The 24833-nt window shown below is 28.8% G+C and overlaps 1 protein-coding gene and 1 long non-coding RNA gene across 9 annotated transcripts in view; both read left to right on the forward strand.

Annotated features, from left to right (window-relative positions):
- The window catches only part of LOC123264090 (fasciclin-1), a 382407-nt gene that overhangs the window by 8986 nt on the left and 348588 nt on the right, over positions 1-24833 (forward strand). The window lies entirely within an intron of this gene.
- LOC123264094 lies at positions 638-20807 on the forward strand. The gene is made up of 3 exons (XR_006509270.1): positions 638-832; positions 13101-13105; positions 20795-20807. It is a non-coding gene; the product is annotated as an uncharacterized LOC123264094 (long non-coding RNA).

A 24833-nucleotide genomic window follows, 5' to 3' on the forward strand; every position in this document is an offset into this window, starting at 1 on the left:
TCATTAATCTCCGCACACTATTTATTACATTAAAAAATGTGTGTATAATGAGTGTGCAGTTGATTCTCTCGCATGACTCGGCGACTCAGTGTGTCACGAGCAAAAAATTCAGATCCCCGCCAACTTCCGGCCTCTACGTTAAACAACGTTGCAGTAAAATAGAGAGTAGTCTAAGGACAAAATACCACACCCAGTAACATCATTTTTCATTTTTTATCGGTCTGATTATTTACTCTAGAATAACTATTTTATTTATTATTTTCTTACTACCCGCAGATTAAAATATTAATTTACTCACCCGGATATTGACCGTAAGACTTCATTTATTTAATTAACCTCACGTAATAAATCGTAATTTAGATTCATTATTCTAAATTAAGATTTAAAAACATTTTTTCACTTCATTAAATAAATAACATTGTTTACAATTTTTTATTTTTAAATTTTGAGGTAAGGTAAAGTATTACGTAGTTGATTACGTTTCAAAGTAAAACGTATTTGACACTACTTTTAATATATAAAGATGTAATTATTCAAATAAGTGATTTTCATGAAAATATAAATAATTTTGAATTGATTGAAGCGCAAAATAATGCAGATAATTGAATATTTATATTTTGACAACGTTTGTAATATAGACTATGAAAGGAGTAGTAGTTGAACAATCAATTCTGACAAGCCGCAGTAGTTGAACACTCCGGGAGCAGTAGCTGAACTAACAAAATATATGGCAATAGGCACACCAAAAATTTTTAACGTCTTATTGAAATATCCAAAGATTTATATCATATTATTGAATAATATTAAAAATAATACTGTGAATATTTAATATGTTCATTTAAAAATGAGAAATATTTGTATTTAATTTTTTAATTACATTTTTTATAAATGACAAAGCAAATTTTCAATTATAAACAAAAAAAATTAGGAAAACGGTTGACCCTGAAGGCCATCCCTGCAACTTCCCGCTAATTCCATACTTAAGCGCTTAAAATTGCACCAATGACGTTTTTGAGCTCTTCGAGCTCAAAAATACAATTTATGGGTTACTTTGAGCTCCCCGAGCTCAAAGAGATTTGTTTCCTATGCTTTAAAGTTCTTCGAGCTCAAAAGTCTGATAGAGATTTGATAAGACACTATTTTTTTAATTTTTAAACCGCAATAGCTTTTGAATGAATAAACCGATTTTTACGCGGTTAGAAGCATTCGACGCAGTTTTTTAAGCCTCACAAAGAATCTTAAATTTTGAATTGATCGCGCTAGGAATTTTGGAGTTATTCCGAAAAAACACTTTTTTCGGTTTTCTTTCGTTCACGATATCTCTCGAACGAATCAACCGATTTTGACCGGACTGGTGGCGATCGACGTGGTTTTTTGAGGTTAAGAGCTGATTAGTTTTTGGAATTGAACCTTTAAGCCGTTTAAAAGTTATTCCAAAAAAACCACATTTGAAAAAAATTTTTTTTTTCAGTTTTTTTACGATTTCTCAAAATCTATTGATCTGAATCGGTCCAAATAGTTTTCAAAATCTAAGTTTGGTCAAGCCCTTTCGAATGGCACCAACCGCGATGAAATCGGTCAAGCCGTTCAAAAGTTATAAGCGGTTCACATACTTTCACACACACACACACACACACACACACACACACACACACACACACACACACACACACACACACACACACACACACACACACACACACATACATACAGACACCGTGACAACCTCGCGGGGATAGTCAGGGAAGCTTCCTGTGACCTTCAAACGTCGAGATCTGATGAAAACTCGATTTTTGCAAAACGGGGTGAAAACAATAACTTCCCGATTTTTGAAAATCTGAGATTTTCTTAGCGGGAAGTTAAAAACTCAATTCAAAACATTCAATCATTTTTAACTACACTAATTTTTAGCTAGAAAACTTATTTAACTCGCAGTAATTAATACAAATCACAATACTGATCACTAGTCTATAAACCTATTAGAGGTTAGTGCTGTTAAAATTATACGGCCCCAGCTTGTTCAAGTTCTGGGTACCGCTTTGAAAATTTGGAGGTATAGTTAGACGCTAAAATTTAATATGAAAATTTTAGTTTATGTCTTTGCAAAAAATATGTCTTATTTAGAAAAGACTATTTCATTGGATGGTACAATTTTTTTTTACTTAAAATGATGATATACCGTTTTTTCTACTGATTGTTCGGTTTACGATTTAGTACCTTATACCTTTATCATGCAAAAAATACCAGCTATCAGAGATTCTCGACATGTCAGCTTTTAAGTTAATAAAAATATAATTGTTTTGATTTCTAATTGAAAAAACTTATAGAAATCAATTACTGTATCTTTGAATAATTATAACATGCGCATAATACTCATAATAAATTTACGGATTTTGTATTATAACAATTCGAAAAGTCTGTTTAAGTATTGGTCCCATTTTTATAAGTGTTCAAGTACTGGATACTTTACCTTAAAATTTTTTTTAGATATTTTTGACCAGTCTGTTTTACCCCATTTGTTCCATTCAAGTGATAGATAATTTTATAAGGATTATTTTGAGCTTTTGGTGGCGTTAATCGCTCCACTAATTGCCGAGATATCGCTGAAATAATTATTCAGACGAAGATTAATATTGGAAAGTACGTCGCGGGTTCGAATCCCGGGCAAATTTTTTTTATGAAAAAATTATTGTATTATTTTAACAAATTTTAATTTTCTAATGAAAATAAAACAAATAAATTCCTGAAATAAATAACATAAATATCTGAGAAAAGCAGACGGCTGAACAAACCAATTAGTATTGTTAAAACTACGTCACGTTTAAGTCAGAGTCAATTGTCCCGAACTCGTTGATTGACCTGAATTACATTTTAAATTTTATCTTCATTTTTGTCTCCCATTTGGAATAATCTTACCCAATAGAAAACTACACTCTTCCTCTATTACTCATTACACCAACTAACATAAACTCCTCCTATAATTATCATCATATTGTTTATTTCTCTTTCCTCTCTTTTAACTCTTAATTATTTAACTCTCGAAAAGGTTTTATTACATCACTCAACCCATTTCATTCTAGTGTGCTTTTATTCTATTCAAAGATAAAAATAGGTTTTTATTTTATAACAAAATAAAAGCGTGTATTTTTAAATAAAAAAAAAAATATTATTTCACTGATGGTATTTTAAAAAAAATAATAAAAATTTATTCATCGTATATTTTACATGCTTTGTATTTTGGCTAAACCTGTATGTATGAACATGTTTTTTTACGAGTTGTATGTGTGAGTTTATAGTTTATATGAATGTGGGTGCATTGAATGTGTAACATATGAGACCGAAACAAGCTAAAGGAGGAAGCGAGGACAATGGGACGTGTGTGGTATTAAAGTTATATGCTGTATCGGCTTTGCTCAATCTGATATAAATATTTCCTTCAAATAAATATGGTTAAACTGTTTAGAACTTAATGAGATTTTTTTATTTTCAAAATTGAATTATAAAAAAAAAAACAACAAAATTGATCTGAAACCAAACGTTATCACTTATGATCATTATTTGTAACTAAATGTAATATCATAATATTATGAAGTAATCACAACATATTATTATTATTATTATTATTATTATTATTTATTTATTTATTTAATTGGCCATGAAGTCGAAACTCCTTGCGGCCATCCAAAATTGATACAAAAAATCTTAATATAATATATAAAGTAGTGTGTTAAGTAGTATATATAAAGTATATATATAAAGTAGTATATATAATGTAGTGTGTTAAACACTCAGTCACTCAATCACTCAATCATCACTAAATTCTAATACAATGAATACATATTATGATCTATCAGATTGTAAAAAATATTCATAACAAGCAGTTGGAAACTCCATAAACGTTGGTAACGTCGTACAATCAGCTGGTAATTGATTCCAGATTTTAACCGCAGATATCAAGAATGATTTTTCATACTTCGCTGAATGATAAACCGGTGACTCAAGATAGTCTTGACGAATATCTCCTCGGCGTAGGCGAGGCTCAAGAATTTCTGTCTCGCCTAATTAGAGGCTTTTGATTAAGATACAATGCTTTATAAATAAGGCACGATAAGAAAAATTTACGCCTAGAACTAAGTGTCAGCCATCGAAGCTCAGTATAATATTGAGTAACATGTTCATACTTTCATATTTTAAAAATGATATTTTAATTATAAAATTATAAAAAAATATTTTAACATATGATCATAAAGTATGCCCTGAATAAAAAAAAGTATTGAGACAAAGAAAAAAGTATTGAAAAGTATTGGATTGACTAGAAAACCAATACTTTTCAATGCTTTTTTCTTTGTCTCAATACTTTTTTTTATCAGGGTGCTCATATTTGATCATAATTATAGTCACGTTTGGTCATAATTAATAATTATTAATTATGATCAAGTTTAATCATAATTATGATCACATCATAATCATGGTCACGTTTGATCATAATCATGGTCACATTTGATCATAATCATAGTCAACTTTGATCATAATTATGATCACACTTGATCATATTTATGATCACACGATGATAATTATGATCACATCTGATCATAAATATGGTCACGTTTGATCATAATTGTGATCATATTTGAACATACACTTGATCATAATTATGATCACATCTGATCATAATCATGGTCACGTTTGATTATAATCATGGTCACATTTGATCGTAATTATGGTCAAGTTTGATCATATTTGAACATACACTTGATCATAATTATGATCACACTTGATCATAATTTCGATCACATTTTATCATAATTATGGTCACGTTTGATCATAATTTCGATCACATTTGATGATAATTATGGTCACGTTTTATCATAATTATGGTCACGTTTGATCATAATTTCGATCACATTTGATGATAATTATGGTCACATTTTATCATAATTATGGTCACGTTTGATTATAATTATGATCACATTTGAACATAATTGTGGTCACCTTTGATCATAACCATGATCACATATGATCATAACAATGATCACATTTGATGATAACTATGATCATATCTGATCATAACAATGATCACATCTGATGATAACTATGATCTCATCTGATCATAATTATGATCACATCTGATGATCATTATAAAAAAATATGATCACGTTTAATCAAATATGACCTTATCGGATCATATATGACTATTGTATTATCACCATATATGATCACTATATATCATCATATATGGTCACCATATATGATCAAATATGATCATATAGATGGAACATAGTCACGTGTGATCGCGAATGAACGTATATGATCATATACTATATGTGATGTGATCATAATTACACATGACAATGTCTTATTACAAATGACCGTATGTGATCACATGGCCATGCATAATCATCATATATGATCACAAATATATACAAAAAAAAATTTTTAATTATCAATAAATTTCGAAAAACTTATAAGCAAAGTTCGAAAGAATATACTGAAGTGTTGTTGTGGTTTATTGAAAGTCATGGATAATTAAAAGACTATTAATAATAATGAATAACGATCTTGAGTTTGTTTGATGGGCGTAGGAAAAAATATTAAGGGCATTGTGCTTCTAGTGTCTCGGAAATGACATCTGCTGGTCTACAAATACTTGACGCATTGTGTGTTTCTTTATTCAGTAGAGTACTGAGCATAGGATAACCGATACACTGAAAATGAACAGATATAAATGTATAAATAGGAATCAAATGGGTACCTGAATCGATTGCTACCAATTGTAACAATCTCTATTCTCCTCATACAATATAAAATGTGTGTATGTATGAAAGAGTGAATTTTTAACCGTGACTCGATATGATCCCGATGTACATCATATGCACACACGTCCTCTTTCAATTCTAATAAAATCCACAAGAAAAATCCGAATGTGAAAATTGTATATGAATTACAATAGATTGAATTGCGGGAGAGAAAAATTTGAATTTATGTAAATTGACTGCATCAAATCAATTTATTTTATTTTATTCACAGATTTTTCTTACAATATGAATTTATTTTTGCATTATTAATTTTTGGTAGAGAAAAATTATTGGTTTTTTTAATTTTAATTAAGCTTATTATTCAATTTTATTTCAATTTTTTGGAAATTTAATTTATTTGTAAAAATATTAATCCAATTTTTTTTTAAGTATTAAAATTTCTCACATTCTCTGTGTCTAGATACATAATGAAGAAATGACTTTTTATCTGGTAAACTATTGACATTTTTGAAGATATAAGCTCACTCCGACATTACACTCATCGACACCTTTCATTTGAGTACTCACATTAATTTTTCATATATTTTATATATCTCATAAATATCGTATATATAAAATATATGAAACATATAAAAAAAAAGTTTGGAAAATCCAAATGAGCATGCTTTAAGCGCTCATGTCATACATTAATTATTTAGATTATAACAAAAATTATTCGTTTTTAATTTGAATTTTCCCGCGAGTAGTATTATCCTCTCTGTAGGTCGAGCTAAAGAAAAATTTTAACAGATGATAAAACAGTTAGTAATTATACCATCATGTATGTATAGTTTCTGCTTGTTTATAGTTATTTCAATTTTGTTTATGAAAAATAATATATATGGCTGCCGAAATCGCAGAAAAAGTCACCGAACTGACAATCGAAAAAAATTAACTGTATCGAAACGGAATTATTTTGACACGCAATTTTCACAAGGGTTTTGATAAACTTCCTCAGGAATAAAACAAAAAAAAATTAAGTCGTGAAAGTGATTTTTGACAAAGTTGTGGTGTTATCAAGCCCAGTGCTCCCGTGAATATCACGCTCTTATTCATTTAATTCATCAGAAAAACGATTTTTTTCTGAGAAATCTTATTTAATCGATAAGAAAATTTTTTTAACGTGTTCTGTAGTTACTACTATTTATTTCAATATGCTTTTTATCCATAATTTTTTTCGTTTAAATTATGAAAATCACGTTTTAATCGAAATCACGATTTTTAGGCGAGAATAGAGCATACCTGCGCGCTTCGCGCTTAAGGCATGCAATATATCAAAATGCATGTGGGTACTCAAATGAAAGCTCTTGATGAGTGTAACATCAGGATCAGCTTATATCTTTAAGAACGTCAATATTTAAGAAAGTACAGTGCAATTTAAAAAAAGTCATTATTTAATCAAGCAAAAATTTATTTATAGTTCACAAGTCACGACAGTCACATAGTGACTGCAAGGTTGCTAGTCGAGATTAAATAAATAAAAAATAATACAATCTAAAATTCGTCCATAAAATAATTTTCTCTCTTAATAAACACCGACATTGCATTATAACACAATAGTTTTATTACCCACACATGATCGGTGTCATGACCTCTTCATTTCATGAGTACTGATGCATTAAAATTTTCGGATTAAGTAATTAACTGACAGCCGTAGATAACAAAATAATCCGAATGACGCTGTAAATTTTTTATATTAAATCCTCGGAATAAATGGTTGATGTTTTATGTTTAATGCTTAATATTCACTGCCCGGTACATTTACATCTACATCTATATCTGCATATCCACAGAACATACGGCGTACTTTACTAGAGAGGATGTCATTGAGCTACAATTCAAGTGGCAATCACGAGTATCATTACCAACTCATCCTCACCCACGGCTCTCCCATCGCACTTTGACAATATTTAATATTTTATCATTTAACGTTTCTCATTACTATTATTATTATTATCATCATCATCATTTTTGCTACTAAAGAGGCGATTACACAAATGTTTACAAACGATTAACTCCGCTCTATCCATCTGTGTTTTTAATTTACTGCTTTATTTGTGTCAAAACTAACGATAATATTTGCATATACATCGTATCATGATTATTATTATTATCAGTGCTCCGATATTGAAGTTGAATTCGATATGATACGGCTACACTAGTCAGAACGTTGTAGGTTCCAGTAAATAGTAATCTAAAAGTGGCTATATGCAGAGGAGTATCGATTTCCGGTAGCCAGTCGATATGATGGTGAAATCGTCTCGACGCCGGTGGTACAACTAGAGAAAACCTGATAAGCAGAGTTAATTACCCGTACTGATTGTCGTTTGATCAACAAACTATCCGATCGGACAAGATTTTTTTTTTTTACAATTATCTGCATTTTCTTGGACAATGATCTCAATATTAAGTTACTTTTTTGATTGGATTATAATTAAAATTAGCGTCATTTTTTATCATACACGGAGAGAAAAATATGGAAATCATTCCTATAATTTTAATTAAATGTTTTCCTATACCATTTTAGGAGCGATTACGTAAATTTTGGGAATTGTATCCATAATTTTTGGGAAATGTTATTATAATTATTTAAGGAATGGTTCCTATAATTATAGGAACGATACCTATAATTATAACTGTAATATATTACGATATATATCGACATTATTCCTATAATATATAGGAATGGTTCCCATAATATATAGGAATAGTTTTTACAATATTATAGGAACCATTACTATAATATTATAGGAACCATTCCCATAATATTATAGGAACCAAATATTCAGATAATTATCATTACAACTCAAGTTATTTGTGACTTCGATGACCACTTTGAAGCATTTGAAATTATTAGTAATTTCGAACATTTTACTTGCTTCCCCATAACATCATTTGAAATATGTAAAATAAGTAATATTGTTCATATAAACAATAAAAGTTACATACCCAAAAGGTGGATTTAATAAATATTCAACGTATGTATTGTAAATAAATGATTTTTTTTTTAAAATAAAATGAAATTGTAAAAATAAACAATGAATTTCCATATCTACTTTGCTCCTCTAATTGTATAGTAAGAAAATATCCCTTTTATTAGAGAAACTTTAGAATTGCTACAATATTTTTCAATATTATCTAACACAATAATAACTGAGTTGGAATAAACAATTTAAGATTAAGTACACACGTCAATAAAAATTATGAAAAAGAAATTTTTTCACTCTAGTAAAAGATTAATTTTTATTTACAAAAAAAAATTTATTAGCAAAAAAATATATAATAATTACTTTATATTTTTAAAGTGATTGCTTCATTATCATGAATATAAACATTTTTCTATTATTATGTGCGTTATTCCCATAATATTATAGGAACCATTCCTATAATATTATAGGAACCATTCCTTTAATAATATAGGGACCATTCCTATAATATTATAGGAACCATTCCCATAATTTTTGGAAAGGTTCCTATAAATTTCTCTCTGTGTAGGATGATACTAATCATCACTGATAGAAGGATTTACTAAACTGATTTAGTAACAAAATTTTTAGTCAAGGGACATTCCATGCGAAGTAGGAAAATGACTAAAATTTTAAAATTTCTCTGATTTATTCTAATTTAATCCTAATTTATTATTAAAAGTCTATATTTTACTAATTTGTAAAGAAAATTTTTTTTAATTAATAAGAAAATCAATTTTTCTATCCTAGTAACTTTTCAACCGCACTTACTTGTATCTAGGTCAAATGTTGTTTTAATAAATTTAAGATTAAATTCATTTTATGTTTGTTATTAACTAACATATTTATTATTATAGTTTTAGGAACAAATTTTTTTATGTTCGTTATTAATTAATACCTAAGTTTATCAAGATCGTGTTGTCAGCATACTAAATTCTTTATTTGTGTTTTTTAATTAGTTTTTATTAATTATTCTAAATAATTTATAATTAAATATATAAACAATAATGTTTCTGAGGTTGAAATAATATAAAAGTTTTTTTAATAAACAACTTCATGTACAAATTTTGTACTTGTCCTACCAGTCACAAATACCTGTCCCACCAGTCGCAATAAAAAAAATTTTTGTAATTGTTTCTACGCAGGTAATCAGTCTAATTCTTGATAGTATTGAATGTTTGTAGGATAAATTTTGTATTGAGAGGAAAGTATTTTTTAAAAGTTTAGTGGTCGACTTGAAATTGGACTTTAAGTATACCCCGTTAAGAGGGAAGGATTTATCGATGTCCCACCAGTCAGACTCAGTCAAATTATAATTACAAGAAACTTAAAAAGTAATTGAGGTTTTTGACAAATAGGTGTTGTTAATTAGTTATTCTTCCGTATTATAAGATAAATTTTACTATAATATAAGTTTCAGTCACATAATTATAGCTTATAATTGATGGAATTCCAGTCAAATGTCTCACCAGTCACTATGGAATGCCCCTCAATTGTTTGAGAGTAAAAAAATATTTTTTACCTATAAATAATATTTGTTACACACAGAAAGAAAAATTTCTTGACTGAAGAACAAAATTCTTAGCTTAAGGAAATTTTCGGGTGCCTGAAGGAAGACCGAAGTTGTGTTGGCCGAAGTAAAAATTTCTCTTTAAATTCCATTCTTGGTTGAAGTAATTTTTTCTTTATTCAAAATATCATAAATACTTGATACAATAAATTTTTATATTTGATCAAGATTTTTAGATACTTTAGGGAAGCAGCGCCACCTACTTCAGCTGAGAAAAAAATTTTCTCCTCTTGAGAAAATTTTTCTCTTGAATATTTGATAACCATTTTGTATTATTTTAGCGTGCAATTATACATATTGAATGAAAAAAAATAATGAAATATTATTTGAGCTTCCTATTTGACATGTTAATCAATAAAATATTAATGAAAATTTACTTCTATCTTTATATTTAATTTTTTGGAGCAAGGGAGGAATTTTCTCAAGAAAAGAAAATTAACTTTTATCAAGAGCTAAATTTTTTGGAGCAAGAGGCTGAATTATCTTAAAACAAGAAGATTTTCTTTACTTAAATAAATTTTCTTGGATCAAGATACATATTTCTTAAAGCAAGAGAATTAATTTTGTTGGAATAAGTAAAATTTTTTGTGTCAAAAAAAACTTTTTTTCGCTCAAGAAAATAATTAGGACGAAAAGATATCTTATGATTTTTTGATAAATTCACTTTTTTGATAGTTATTTTAAGTTAAAGGTGGGCATAAACGCCGAAAAGAAAAAAAAATTTAGGATATGCCCAGCTTTATTGTTGCATAACTTCTGAAAGAGTGAATTTGTCATAAAAATTGTAAGAGACTTTATTCGCAGATCATTCAATTTCCATCAAAAAATATTTGTCAAGTTTCTTTTGACGTCGCTTGTAAAACGAGCTATGAATTTCCAAAGATAAAAAATAAATTTTCTCATGTTATTTAAATGAGAAAAAATGTTTATTTGTAATCTTTAAAAAAAAAAAAATTCGTCAAATCATGACATCAAGGTTGCGTTCGCGTCTTACAAATTCGAATCGATACTTTAGTTGACTCCTCACTCGATTTAAATAAAACTAGCAATAAAATTATTTCTGAAACGCACATAAATTTCGATGCATAAAATATATAATAACTTACAGTGAAATATACACCGGGATGTCAAGATACGTAGTGACATATTTTCTACCTCAGAATCTTCGATCGGGGGAAAAAAAATGGAAGAAAAAAGCTCGCGATTTATATGGTAATGGAAACACTTCCTTCCTGTGTACTGCCACAAAAAATATTACCATAACATTGATTTTACAATGCCGATCGATCATTTGTACCATACTTGTACCAACAAAATTATAATTTTCAGTTATTCTCATCCCACGGTTCTCATCTTTGCTCTCTGCTCGCCGTTCATTTTTAATCTGAAAAAAGTATGATACTTTTTGTCTCTACTCCCGGTTATCCTGTGCTTATCATTATCATTATCAGCAAATTTATCTGTCTTCATTGTTTGCATTTAATTTCAAGCTACCGCAGCGTTAAACTTTGTATATGAATGAAATGAAGAAAATAAAGGAAAATAGTTAATACTTACCTTTTACCATATTCAATAATTCATGGCTCATTTTTCTCTTCATTTTTAGATTATCTACAAGACTTAATCTGTTCTTTACGTTTTAATAAATAATAATTCACTGTAGATATTTCGAGGGAATAATTATAATTGCATGCCTTTAGCTTGCTCTATTATCGCCTAAAACAAAGTATGTCGACCTTTAGTTACATTAAATCGTACCTGACAGTCATAAATAATACAAAAAGCATACTGTTAAAAAAAAAATTAATTGCTATTTTTACATAAAAAAAAGTCGGTTTAATGGCTGGTGTGGATTTTTAAAGTTTTTATGGAGGGGCAAACACGATAACTTTTGAAAAAATAAATTTTTCAACTCTATTTATTTTTTAATCTCCTCATCTGCCTTATGGAAAGTTGCGTATTGAAAATTGCAGCTTAATATTGTTTTGTTTAATTATAATTAATTTTTTTTGGCTGGCAGTTGAATAAATTTTCTGTCCTTTGAGCACCCATTTATTAAAATTTATTTGTAAATACAGCTTGAAGACAGCTGATACTATACTAAATTTTGTTCGCTGGCTGACCAAAGGTAATACAGTCTTTAATTGGTTCTTTTTTGTGATTCACTTATCGGAACGAAAGAGGGCGTACAATTTGTCTAAAAAAAATACTGTCCGCGGGAAAATTTAAACGAGCTTTAAAATCGAATTGTAAATAAAATTAATTTTTTGTAACTAAAATATTAAAATTATTTTTTTATTTATTCTTGTAGTGTACAGTAGATAATAATTTTTTCTATCGATTTTTTAAAAGAAAAATGATCGCTAAGCTTAACAATATTTTTTTTTATCGATTAATTGCTATTTTCACATAAAAAAAGTCGTTTTAATGGCTAGTGTAGATTTTTAAAGTTTTTATGGAGGGGCAAACACGATAACTTTTGAAAAAATAAATTTTTCAACTCTATTTCTTTTTTAATCTCCTCATCTGCCTTATGGAGAGTTGCGTATTGAAAATTGCAGCTTAATATTGTTTTGTTTAATTATAATTAATTTTTTTTGGCTGGCAGTTGAATAAATTTTCTGTCCTTTGAGCACCCATTTATAAAAATTTATTTGTAAATACAGCTTGAAGACAGCTGATACTATACTTAATTGTGTTCGCTGACTGACCAAAGGTAATACAGACTTTAATTGGTTCTTTTATATGATTCACTTATCGGAACGAAAGAGGGTGTTCAATTCGTCTGAAAAAAATACTATCCGCGGGAAAATTTAAACGAGCTTTAAAACAGAATTGTAAATAAAATTAATTTTTTGTAATTAACATATTAAAATTATTTTTTTATTTGTTCTTGTACACAGTAAAAAATTTTGCGTCATTGCGTCAAAAATTTTGTATTAAAAATTTTTGTGTTAAATATTTAACACTTTTATATGTAAATTTAACATTTATTGTGTTAAATTAACACAAAAAAGTGTTAAATTGACACAAAAAAAGTGTTAAATTGACACAAAAAAGTGTTAAATATTTAACATAAAAATTTTTAACACAAAATTTTTTGACGCATTGACGCAAAATTTTTTACTGTGTAGTGTACAATACACTGATAGAAGGATTTATTTGTATTAAAAAAATATTTGTTAATAGTTAACAAATCATTTATTAGAGACCATTTTTTAGTATCAAACAAATATTTCTTAGTATTTAAAATGATTTGTTTGTATTTAATAAATCAGATATTCATTTATTAAATATTAATAAATCTTTTTAAATACTAAGAAATATTTGTTAAGGACTAAAAAGTGGTCTCTTATAAATGATTTGTTAAATATTAACAAATATTTTTAACTATAAACAAATCCTTCTATCAGTGTAGATAATAATTTTATCAATGGTTGATATAAAATTTTCAGAAAATCGAAAATAGTATTCAAATTTCTAGTGAAAATTTGTATAGTAAAACTTTACAGTGATCAATTTACATATCATACGAATGCTTAAGTTATGCACATATCAATTTACCAAATTTTTTATGAATAATGATGCAACAAATTATAATTAGACCTTGATAAATCTACACGGAAAAAAATAGTAGGAAAATTTATATAAAATCTTAATTTAAGACCAGACTTTTAATATCTTCGCTTCAATAATTTGCATTAAAAATTCTCATAATAATTACTTTTATTTCCATTGTTTTTTAACTGTCCAATTAGTATATTATTGTTGACATAAGTATCAAATATTTGATATCTGAATTCAAAATATCAATTAGATATATATCAAACAGTAGGACACAATTCAATTATTTCCGTTAACTTTCCAGTCCTGGCGTAGCTTATTAACATATCCCCGAGAAAAAATATTTATATATAATTATATATATTTATATATAAATTGGTTATATATGATTATATATGAAAAATGGCCAAATATAATCATATCTAATTATATATAACAATATTTAATTATATATTTATTACATCTAATTAATTATTGGGTTAATTTTATGGATAGAATATTTAATATGGTCCTACGCAATTCTGTGTAACCAATTAAAATGCAAAAAAAAAATATCTAGACATAATTTTATAGCTATAACACCAGCGGTCACCCATCCAACTATTAACCCTGCTCAATGCTGCTTAACTTTGGTGATCTCCGTGCGTCTTGAAGTGTCTGTCTGCTGTACTGCTGTCTTAGATGATAATGATTCTATGATCTACATAATGTATCATATGAGTTTATCATAAATGGAATATAAAAATTGATTTTAATATATATTTGGATAGTCATTATTCATAATTTATTTATTTTACCGAATTTCATTATAATATAACACTTATTTAAATAATAAAATAAATAATGATTTTACTATTAGGTAGTAGCAGAGTAGACCAAAACATCTCATAGGAAATGTGACAAATTTTGTATTTCAGAATTATTTAAACGTAATTATAAACGTCATTTTACACTTTTTGTGATAACCAAAAAAAATTTTTTTTCAAAGAAAAAATTTTTATGTCTGTTAATTATATATAAGTATATATAGTTATATATACTTATATATAATTATATATGGGACTATATACAATCTTGCATGGCTGTATATTGCTCCATATATAGTCATATATAATTATATATAACCTCATATACAATTCCATATATAATCATGTATGATTATATATAATTATGTATGATCATATATAATTGTATATAATTATATATGTGATTCCATATATAATCATATATGATTACATACAATTATATATAATTATATAGGAACATTTTTTTTCGGATATTGCTCCATAAATAGTCATATATAATTATATATGATTATATATAACCTCATATACAATTCCATATATAATCATGTATGATTATATATAATTCTATATACTTATATATAATTGTATATGGAACTATATATAATCCTGTATGGTTGTATATTGCTCCATATATAGTCATATATATTTATATATGATAATATATAACCTCATATACAATTCCATATATAATCATGTATGATTATATATAATTATGTATGATCATATATAATTGTATATAATTATATATGTGATTCCATATATAATCATATATGATTATATACAATTATATATAATTATATAGAAACATTTTTTCTCGGGTCACGATTTGCAAATCCTCCTATTAATCAAAAAAAAAAACTATCCTGTCAACTGAAACAACAATTGCGAATTGGACAAATTAATAGTCAAAATCACTAAGCTGTAAGAGGTCAGTAATTTTGTTGTCCGCAAGCAAGCTTTGTGATTACATTAAATTGGGTATGTTTCCATGGGTTGGAGAATACGGAAATCTGATTGACGATGAGTATTCAATATTAGATAGACGTGTGTACCACAGGTCAGACAGTTAGTGCCAGAGTATAGTCAGAGTACAGAGATGGAGACAGTAATAATAATTCATCAATCAGTGGCAATAGCCATCGCAATAGCCAGAGCAACACCACCGAAATCGGTGCCTCAAGATCCACTGATCCGAATGCTAATCGATTAGCACGACCGAGTGAACGGCATTCGGTGGGTGCAACCTAAATCCTGGGTAAATCTAACACTGTAACGTTATACATGTTCCGGTTTGATAGTAACATCTCTAGCTTCGACGGCACATTGACGCGCTATGAAAGCTGGCTTCACTTGCCATCATGAAATCCAATGCTGTTTGAGCTGGATATATGTGCTGTATGCGTATATGATGAGTCCTAGATCAACGTCGGAAATTTCCTTCGGCAAATTTATTGACTCTAGAAAATATTCTTGAGAGGTATATTTTTCTTCTCAAATCGAGGAACAGAAATTTTAATTTTGGGAATTGCTATTACACGAAAATGACAGCAATAATGGAACATTCTGCAATTCTTGGAGAGCAAAATTCTTGGCTTAAGAAAATTTTCGGATGTCTGGAAGGAAGACCAAAGTTGTGTTGGTCGAAGTAAAAGTTTTTCTTGAAATTCTATTCTTGGTGAAAGTAATTTTTTCTTAATTCAAATTATCATAAACACTTGATACAATAAATTTTTATATTTGATCAAGATTTTTAGATACTTTAGGAAAGCAGCGCCGCCTACTTCAGCTAAGAAAAAAATTTTCTCACTTTGAGAAAATTTTTCTCTTGAATATTTGATACCCATTTTGTATTATTTTAGCGTGCAATTATAAATATTGAATGAAAAAACATAATGAAATATTATTTGAGCTTCCTATTTGACATGTTAATCAATAAAAATATTAATGAAAATTTACTTCTATCTTTATATTTAATTTTTTGGAGGAAGAGAGAAATTTTCTCAAGACAAGAAAATTTACTACTTCTATCAAGAACTAAATTTTTTGGAGCAAGAGGCTGAATTTTCTCAAAACAACAAGATTTTCTTGACTTAAATGAATTTTCTTGGATCAAGATACGTATTTCTTAAAGCAAGAGAATTAATTTTGTTGGAATAAGTGAAATTTCTTGTGTCAAAAAAAATTTTTTTTTTCGCTCAAGAAAATAATTAGGAAGAAAAATATTTTCTTAGCTCAAGTAAACCTTTTTTTTCTGTTTATGTAAAAAAACATTGAAAAGTACATTGAGATAATAGTGCGGTTATCTTAATTATAACGTTACAAGTATAAAAATATAGTTTTCTGAATTTTTTTTGTAGTTACTCGAACTATACATTAGTTCAATTAACTATTAATAAATAGTTGTATAGACTATATTTTATTTTTTCAATAGTAGTCTACTATTAAGACTTATTCATAGATTTGGAAGCTAATGATACTACTTGTAGAAGAGTTTTCAAGCGTCTGAATATAATTTTGATAAATTTTTTGAACCATAAGGAGCTTATTTATGACAATTTTAAAATTGGCGCCCAATAGATGACTTCAATTGTTATTTTTTCTACAATAATTCGGTGTTAAGAATAATTTATCGATTTGCTAGCTCAAATATAATTTATAGCAGAGTTTTCAAGCTTTTGAACAAAATTCCCGTGAAAAAATATTCTGATCAGGCTTGATATGAGCTGATAAGGCCATATAAAAATTTTTGATATGTTCATATCTGGCCTGATATGATCTGATATGTCCATATTTAATTTTTGATATGTCCTGATATGGCCTGATATGAAAATTGGCCATATCAGGCCTGATCAAGCCTTATCAATTTGATATGTCTATATCAGACTTGATATAGCTTGATATGCTCATATCTAATTTTACATTATTTTTTAATAGGTCCTGATATGCTCTGATATAACCTTATAAAGTTATATATACTTTGATAAACTTGAAAAAAAAATCCCTTATCAGGGTTGATATAACTTGATATGGATTCATATGGTCTGATATACTCATACCCTTATCAGCACATAAGTAGTCTTATGTACTCATATAAAGGCATACCCGAATAAAAAAAACTATTTATTATTATATATGATTCATATCTAATTATACAGAAGCATATGTAATTCATTTATGATTATATAGATGTATATATAATTCATATAAAATTATATATGAATCATATAGAATTCTATATAATTTTTTTTACTCCAGTGAGTATTTTGTGATTACCATAAAACATTCTCTTTTTCTATCTAAGAGTCTGTTACTCCAATGATTCACAATCTTTTAATATATAGTATTTTTCGGATGAAATAATAGGAATTAAAAACAAAATTTAATTTCACAAAAATTATTAGTTTTGTCAAGTTCAAAAATTGTTAGCCAAGCCCTCCAGCAATATATAGTTCCATATACTAAACAAATAATTCCATTAAAATTTAAGCTTTCAATTCTCATTTTATCTCGATTATTTTTTTAATTTCAAAGAAATTATAAATTTTAAAGCAACGAAGTACCTGAACAATATATCGTAGAATCATTTTTGCGATTTCATGTATACATAGATAATTTTATAAATCTACATATAGATACCATTATTATATATAAATATTGACAGTTAATAATTAATAAATTAGATAAAAAATTTTGTTCACTACGAATTAATCATGTATACGATTTGCATTACTTGTAGTTATAATAAACTTCGTTCTACAAGTAAGTCTCTTAGGTAAACGGGTAGTGAATTAGTCTTTCAAGCGGTAGGTCCCCGGTTCGATTCCCACTCGCGCCGATTTTTTTTTTCTTTTGGAAATAATTATATATAATTATATATAATTATACCTAATTATACATAATTATATAGGGCCATTTTTCATTTATAATTATGTAATATAATGATATATAATTTTTTTTACCGGGGCGGGTACATAGTCTGATATACTTATATCAAGGCATATATAGTCTGATATGGCCAATTTCCATATCAGGCCTGATATGGACGGTTTATATCAGGCCTGATATAGTCTGATCAGAAAATTTTTTCACGGGTTGTGTCCGATTTTTCTGGCTTATACGGTTCTAAATTATGACAACTGTGAAATTGGCGCCCAATTTAAGGCTTTAATCGTTATTTTTTCACCAGTAATTTACTATTGAAACTTATTGACCGACTCAGAAGCTACACTGAGAGAGAAGTTCATGATTGGTTGAATTTTAACGTCACAAGGATAAAAATGTAGTTTTCTGAACTTTTTTTTTGTATTTACACCAACTATGCATTAGTTTAAGTAACTATCGATTAATAGTTATATCAACTATATTTTAATAAATATTTTTCTGTTATCGTGTCAAACAAAAAATAATTAGCTGCCGGAAAGGTTGTTACGGACAATGTCTCGGATAGCTCAATCGGAAGAGTCCTTAGTGCCTAATCAAAATATCCAGGTTTGATTCCCGGTCCGGGCTGTTTGAATTGTTTTTTCTGTTTTCTGAGTTGAAGTTAATCAAGATTTCCATCAAATCCATATTTACTAAAAATAGTTCAAGTAATCTATGTATTAGAGTTCAATATAATAAATAATTTTAGATATAAGAACTTCAATTAATTAAATAGTGGTGATGCTATTTAACTAGATTTTCCTAATTCAGAGAATCAGATTTTTCTCTCAATGTACCATTCGTTTTTACTTTGGTATAATTATTTTTTACTATTGTAGTATTAAAAATTATAGTAAAATAAAATAATATATTTCCAAGTGAAATAACCTTTAAAAAAATTAATTAAACATCCAATTTTATTAAATTAAAATCTAGTTTTTCAAAAATAAGAAACCTATAAAATAAATGATAATAATATTCCATTCATAACAATTTGACCAATAATAATCATCCCCTTATCTGTGTGTAGTAAGCTGCATTAATTTTATGTTATTTTACTCGAGAGCTCGGTAAATTTTACTTCTTTGAACTTCGAAAAGTATTGCTGTTAAAAATAATTGATAAAACAGCTCCCTAGGTTACAATGTAGTCAAGTAATTTTTCTCTTGAATTAAACGGTGAATTTTAAAGAAAATTTCTTTCCGTAAAAAAACGCGAATTCCGAGCGTTCTCAAAAATTGATAAAGAAGAATTGACATTTAATATTTTTTCACTATTTAATTATTTATAGATCCAAAACGTACAAAAAAATGAAAATTACAAAAGTTACACACAGGTAAAATTTGTAAAAGGATATTTAGAAAAGGTTCAGACAAAATTTCAAGTAAATAACTCAATAAGAACTTGAGATGTCTTGGCAACCATATTGAAAAAAATATTTTTAATATTTCTAAATAATTAAAATTCTAAAAATATTTTCGGATCATTTTTAAATGTTTAAATTTTGTAAATATTAAAAAAATTTTTTTTTTTTTTATTTCTACACTAAAAAACCCTTTTAAATTTTATCTTGACTATTAAAAAAAAAATAATAACCAAAAAATGTTCGTGACACAAAAGTAATGAGAGCTCTAATGACACATTTAAATACAAAAAACCAAATATTTACCGACACGAAAAAGCGATAAAGAATACTTGACGTTTCTACAAATATACACGTCATACATTCATGTAAAAGGGTTGTAAGTAAGAGATATCATAAAAGCAGAAGCAATCAGGGTGAAATATCAGAGGGATGCTTTGACGCATTAACGTCGAAACGATACCGGAAGTGACGAGGAACGATATCAGCAGATAGTAGACAGTATATAGTGGGTAGTAGATAGCAGACCGTCGGCTGTCGAGAATGAAAGCCGCGCGAGTGAGTCAGTAAAAACAGCAATTCTGTTCCCAGAAGGGGTTGCTAAATTTCAAGCAAATATATAAGAGTCTTTGCCGGGTTCGGCTTCAGCTCGGCTGAATAAGACAACCTTCCTTATACTCATATATACCCACACCTATACCCATACCTATCCACGTACTTTATACTTCCTATATTATAGCTCGTTCCGAAGAACCAAGTGTGGATATAGATCGGTATGGTTATAGATAGATATAGATATAAATGTATAGGGCGCAGAAAAAGGTCTCAAGGGAGGGAGGATAATCCTTGCTGGAGGCGTCGTTGCGGAAATCTAGCCCAACGGTTTCTCGATGCTTCTTTACTTTCTTCCTTTTTTTATTTATCTTTTTATGTTTATTTTCTTCCGACTTCCGTGGATACCAACGTAAATTACTCTGCATTATTCCACTCGAACTGCCACGAAACAAACTTTTTTTTATTTACTTTGTATTTACGATTTTTAAATATTTACTTCTATATTCTGCATAACTTCAACATTAGTAATTACTGCTGTCGATTTATTGGACTCAAATATTAAAAAACTTTCGAGTTTTTATACTTTTAGATAGTAATAAAATCCGTTTATTTTTTTGTTGCAGGTGAGTTTTCGATAATTTTTCATCAACGTCAGCGGCATGGCCAATGAAGGGTCATTTAATTGGATAAACGATTGAATATTTGACACGACACAACACACGCAACAACCAGCGGCAATAGAGTATCAATAGATCTTCAAAGACTGTACACCTGTACAAAGAACGTTTGATTAACTGTCTACTCTCTTTACTCGCAATTACCATGACCCAATGATAACGCTATCTCATCCCCCAATATCAATCATACATTTGTGCAGTTAACATTACCAAGACTGAAGACGCTCGACGAGTTAAGGGACCAGGAAAACAGTCAAAGGACAAAGAGGAACCAATCGAACATAAACAATATTATCAGATTAACATAATTATCTTTTATGGGGAGCTTCGCCTCGAAAACTCCCACCGATATTTATCTCCAAAAAATCAAAATAAGAGATGTCTCTGTATGAGATCAGGTTTGTTGATTAGTCCTCTAGGAATTGCCGCATTTGAGTCCCCAGGCTGAGTCGGTGCAAGGAGTCGGTTCAGGATTGGGCGCCACGGATCGACTCTGTGATAACTGACCGGCGACTTTTGTCGCGGTTTGGGTAAGCGATATAAATTAGAGTCTCGGTGACTCGGTATCCTCGGTATCGCGATATTAATGTCGGGAAGAAAATAAAGTAATCGGGAAAAAATAAAGAAAAGCAACGGGGGTGGGTGTCCGACTCATCAGTCTCAATAGGTAATAAACTGAAACGCTAACGAGAATACTCAATAAACCCTCGTTTCAATAATCCCTAAACGATCGAGTCTAACATAAACCAGAGTTGCGGTGAGGGCGGCACCCTATTCACTATACCGGTTTCACTGGCACGAGCACCGGTGTAGCCTCTATGTAATATGCCGGAGAATTGAGGGTTCAGAATATATAGATTTGGGTTTACGGTTGCTTTGAGGATCATCCGACCCTTGGTGGCTGCGAGTGAACAAAATTACGGGAACCGTGACAAAATGCTCCTATTCGACCATGGAATTAAACCCATCTCGTTCAAAGTGTTCTTGCTTTTAAAGATTCAAACCCGTCGATATAATAGCTGTACCTCTGGTATACCTATATTCACCCCATTTACAAAGTTGGGTGACGTGTGACGTGAAATACATGACATGAATCTCAATCGGCCGATTCTGAATTTTTCCTACGTTTCACCCGCTTTTTAATCCGGAAGCACTGTTTTGAATCTGAAAATCAAATTATTTCCTGATTTTTTATACATTCAAAATTTTTTTGTTCGAGCTCTATCGAAGGGCTAATTTATCGCAAAATACGAGACCTTGTTATTTATCGATCATGTCACAACATGATATTGCACTTGAATTAATGAAAAGTTGAAAAAAAAAAATATCTCGCTATTAAAAATCTGTAGACATTTTAGTTCAATAAAATAAAAGTTTTAACGTCTTGAATTGGAAATAAAATGTTGGTATAAATAAAAAGAACGAATTTCCAGACAGTCTCTTAAAAAAATCCAATATTCGAAAAGAGGTCAACAATGACGCAATGTCAGACTGCACCAAAGTCAGGATGAAATCAATAGCTTGCAACCTTGAACCCAATCCCGCTACTGGCACGCTCTTTTTGTTATTCGCTGGCCAAAATAATTTCTCGGTGCATAATAAAATTGTCCGTGCAAGAGCTATTGAATTAATTGAAGGTTAGCAGTTAAATCGGATTAATTGCTTAAATCCTTCTTGGGAAGGTGTACTCTACATCGTGTACTTTGATTACTTTATCTGAGAATACACTACCATATTCATCCAAAGTACTAACAGCCAACACTAATAAACTCAAGCCGAAACTAAAACTAGAGCTCGAACTTTAAGATTTAAACCTTCGGAATTTAAGCCGACAAAGTTTGGTGAAACAATGGATTTATGCTACTACCTACAGTTTTCTTTAGATAAAGTTGACTTTTTTCAATTCTCGATGAAAACTATTTATTCTATCTTGTCGACAACTGAATTTTTGAATTTTTGATTTTTGATATTAGTTCCTTTAATTAAGTATAGAATTGTAACAATAGGTTCTTAAATTTAATGAAAACATTGCAATTTATTGGAGTTTTAGCTTAAATCAAGAAACTGTTCAATTGGATACAAGAAAAATAATTTAATAAAAATCAAACCAGAAATAAAAAAATAAATTTATTGTTTAAAGTATTTGTTACTGAAGAAAAGATTTTATTTTAAGCAAACTGATAGTAACAGTAATTCGAAAAGTATTCGCGATTTTATTTAATATTTTATTTATTTCAGTGAAACAAATTTTATCAAGAGTAAATAGTGTCCGCTTCAGTCGATAGGTGGCGAGAGGTAGTCCAAAGTTTTCCTGCTAAGACCGGTAGATCGAGTAATTAAGTACCATTCAATAGTTATATTCTTCCACTTGGAACACTTGACACATCTTCGAACATTCAACACGTCGATTCGATGTTATAGATTTATAAATCTTATTGTTGACTACTTTTAACAATATTAATCCGTCTAAATAATCCGGAACTTAAAAATAAATCCTCAGGTTATCTGATAGAAGATTTAGTCTCTTTCTAAATTGATATATAATTTTAAAACTGGATACGCCGAATTGAATTCAATTGAAAAATTTTTTGCTGTAAGAGCATTCCATATCGACTGGTGGGACATTTGACTCTAGAATTCCATCAATAATAAGCTATAATTATGTGACTGAATTTTATACTATAGTAAAATTTATCGTATAATATAGAAAAATAACTAATTAACAACATCCCTTTGTCAAAAACTTCGATTACTTTTTAAGTTTCTCGTAATTATCATTTGACTGAGTTCGACTGATGGGACATCGAAAAATCCTTCCCTCTCACCGCGGTATACTTAAAGTCCAATTTCAGTTCGACCACTAAACTTTTAAAAAATACTCCCCTCTCAATACAAAATTTATCCTACAAACATTCAATATTATGAAGAATTAGACTGATTACCTACGTAGAAGCAATTAAAAAAATTTTTTTTATTATAACTGGTGGGACAGGCATTTGGGACTGGTGGGACAAGTACAAAATTTGTCCATGAAGTTGTTTATTAAAAAGACTTTGATATTATTTCAACCTTAGAAACATTATTGTTTATATATTTAACTATAAATTATTTAGGATAATTAAAAAAAAAATAATTAAAAAACACAAATAAAGGATTAAATTAACCAAGCCAGGAATCGAACCTGAGAGTTGAGTATACCAAGAGAAAGTAAGTGGAGAATGACCCGGTAGTTTAATGGTAAAAGCATCCTGACATGTAATCGGGGAGATCCAGGTTCGATTCCTGGCTTGGTTAATTTTTCATGGATTTCTTCAAAAGTTGCTCTTCATTTTCAGTGGCTATCCATCGTTAATACTTAAAAATTAAATCGAACAGATACTAGCATTCACCAGCTAACTAGTGTTCAAGTTCGATGGTTACCCATCGACCTAACGCTCCGGGGACGATTTGTCCCAAAATGTTAGTGAAGATGGAATAGTACCATCCATTTGAATTAGATTTACACTAGCATAAAAAAAAAAATAATAATGACCGAAAGGCAAGAACGGGTTATAAAGAATTATTAAAACAACATTTGACCCGGATACAACTTAGTATGGCTGAAAAATTACTAGGA

Source organism: Cotesia glomerata, linkage group LG4 (assembly GCF_020080835.1).
Source record: "Cotesia glomerata isolate CgM1 linkage group LG4, MPM_Cglom_v2.3, whole genome shotgun sequence".
In the NCBI taxonomy this organism is placed as follows: Eukaryota; Metazoa; Arthropoda; class Insecta; order Hymenoptera; family Braconidae; genus Cotesia; species Cotesia glomerata.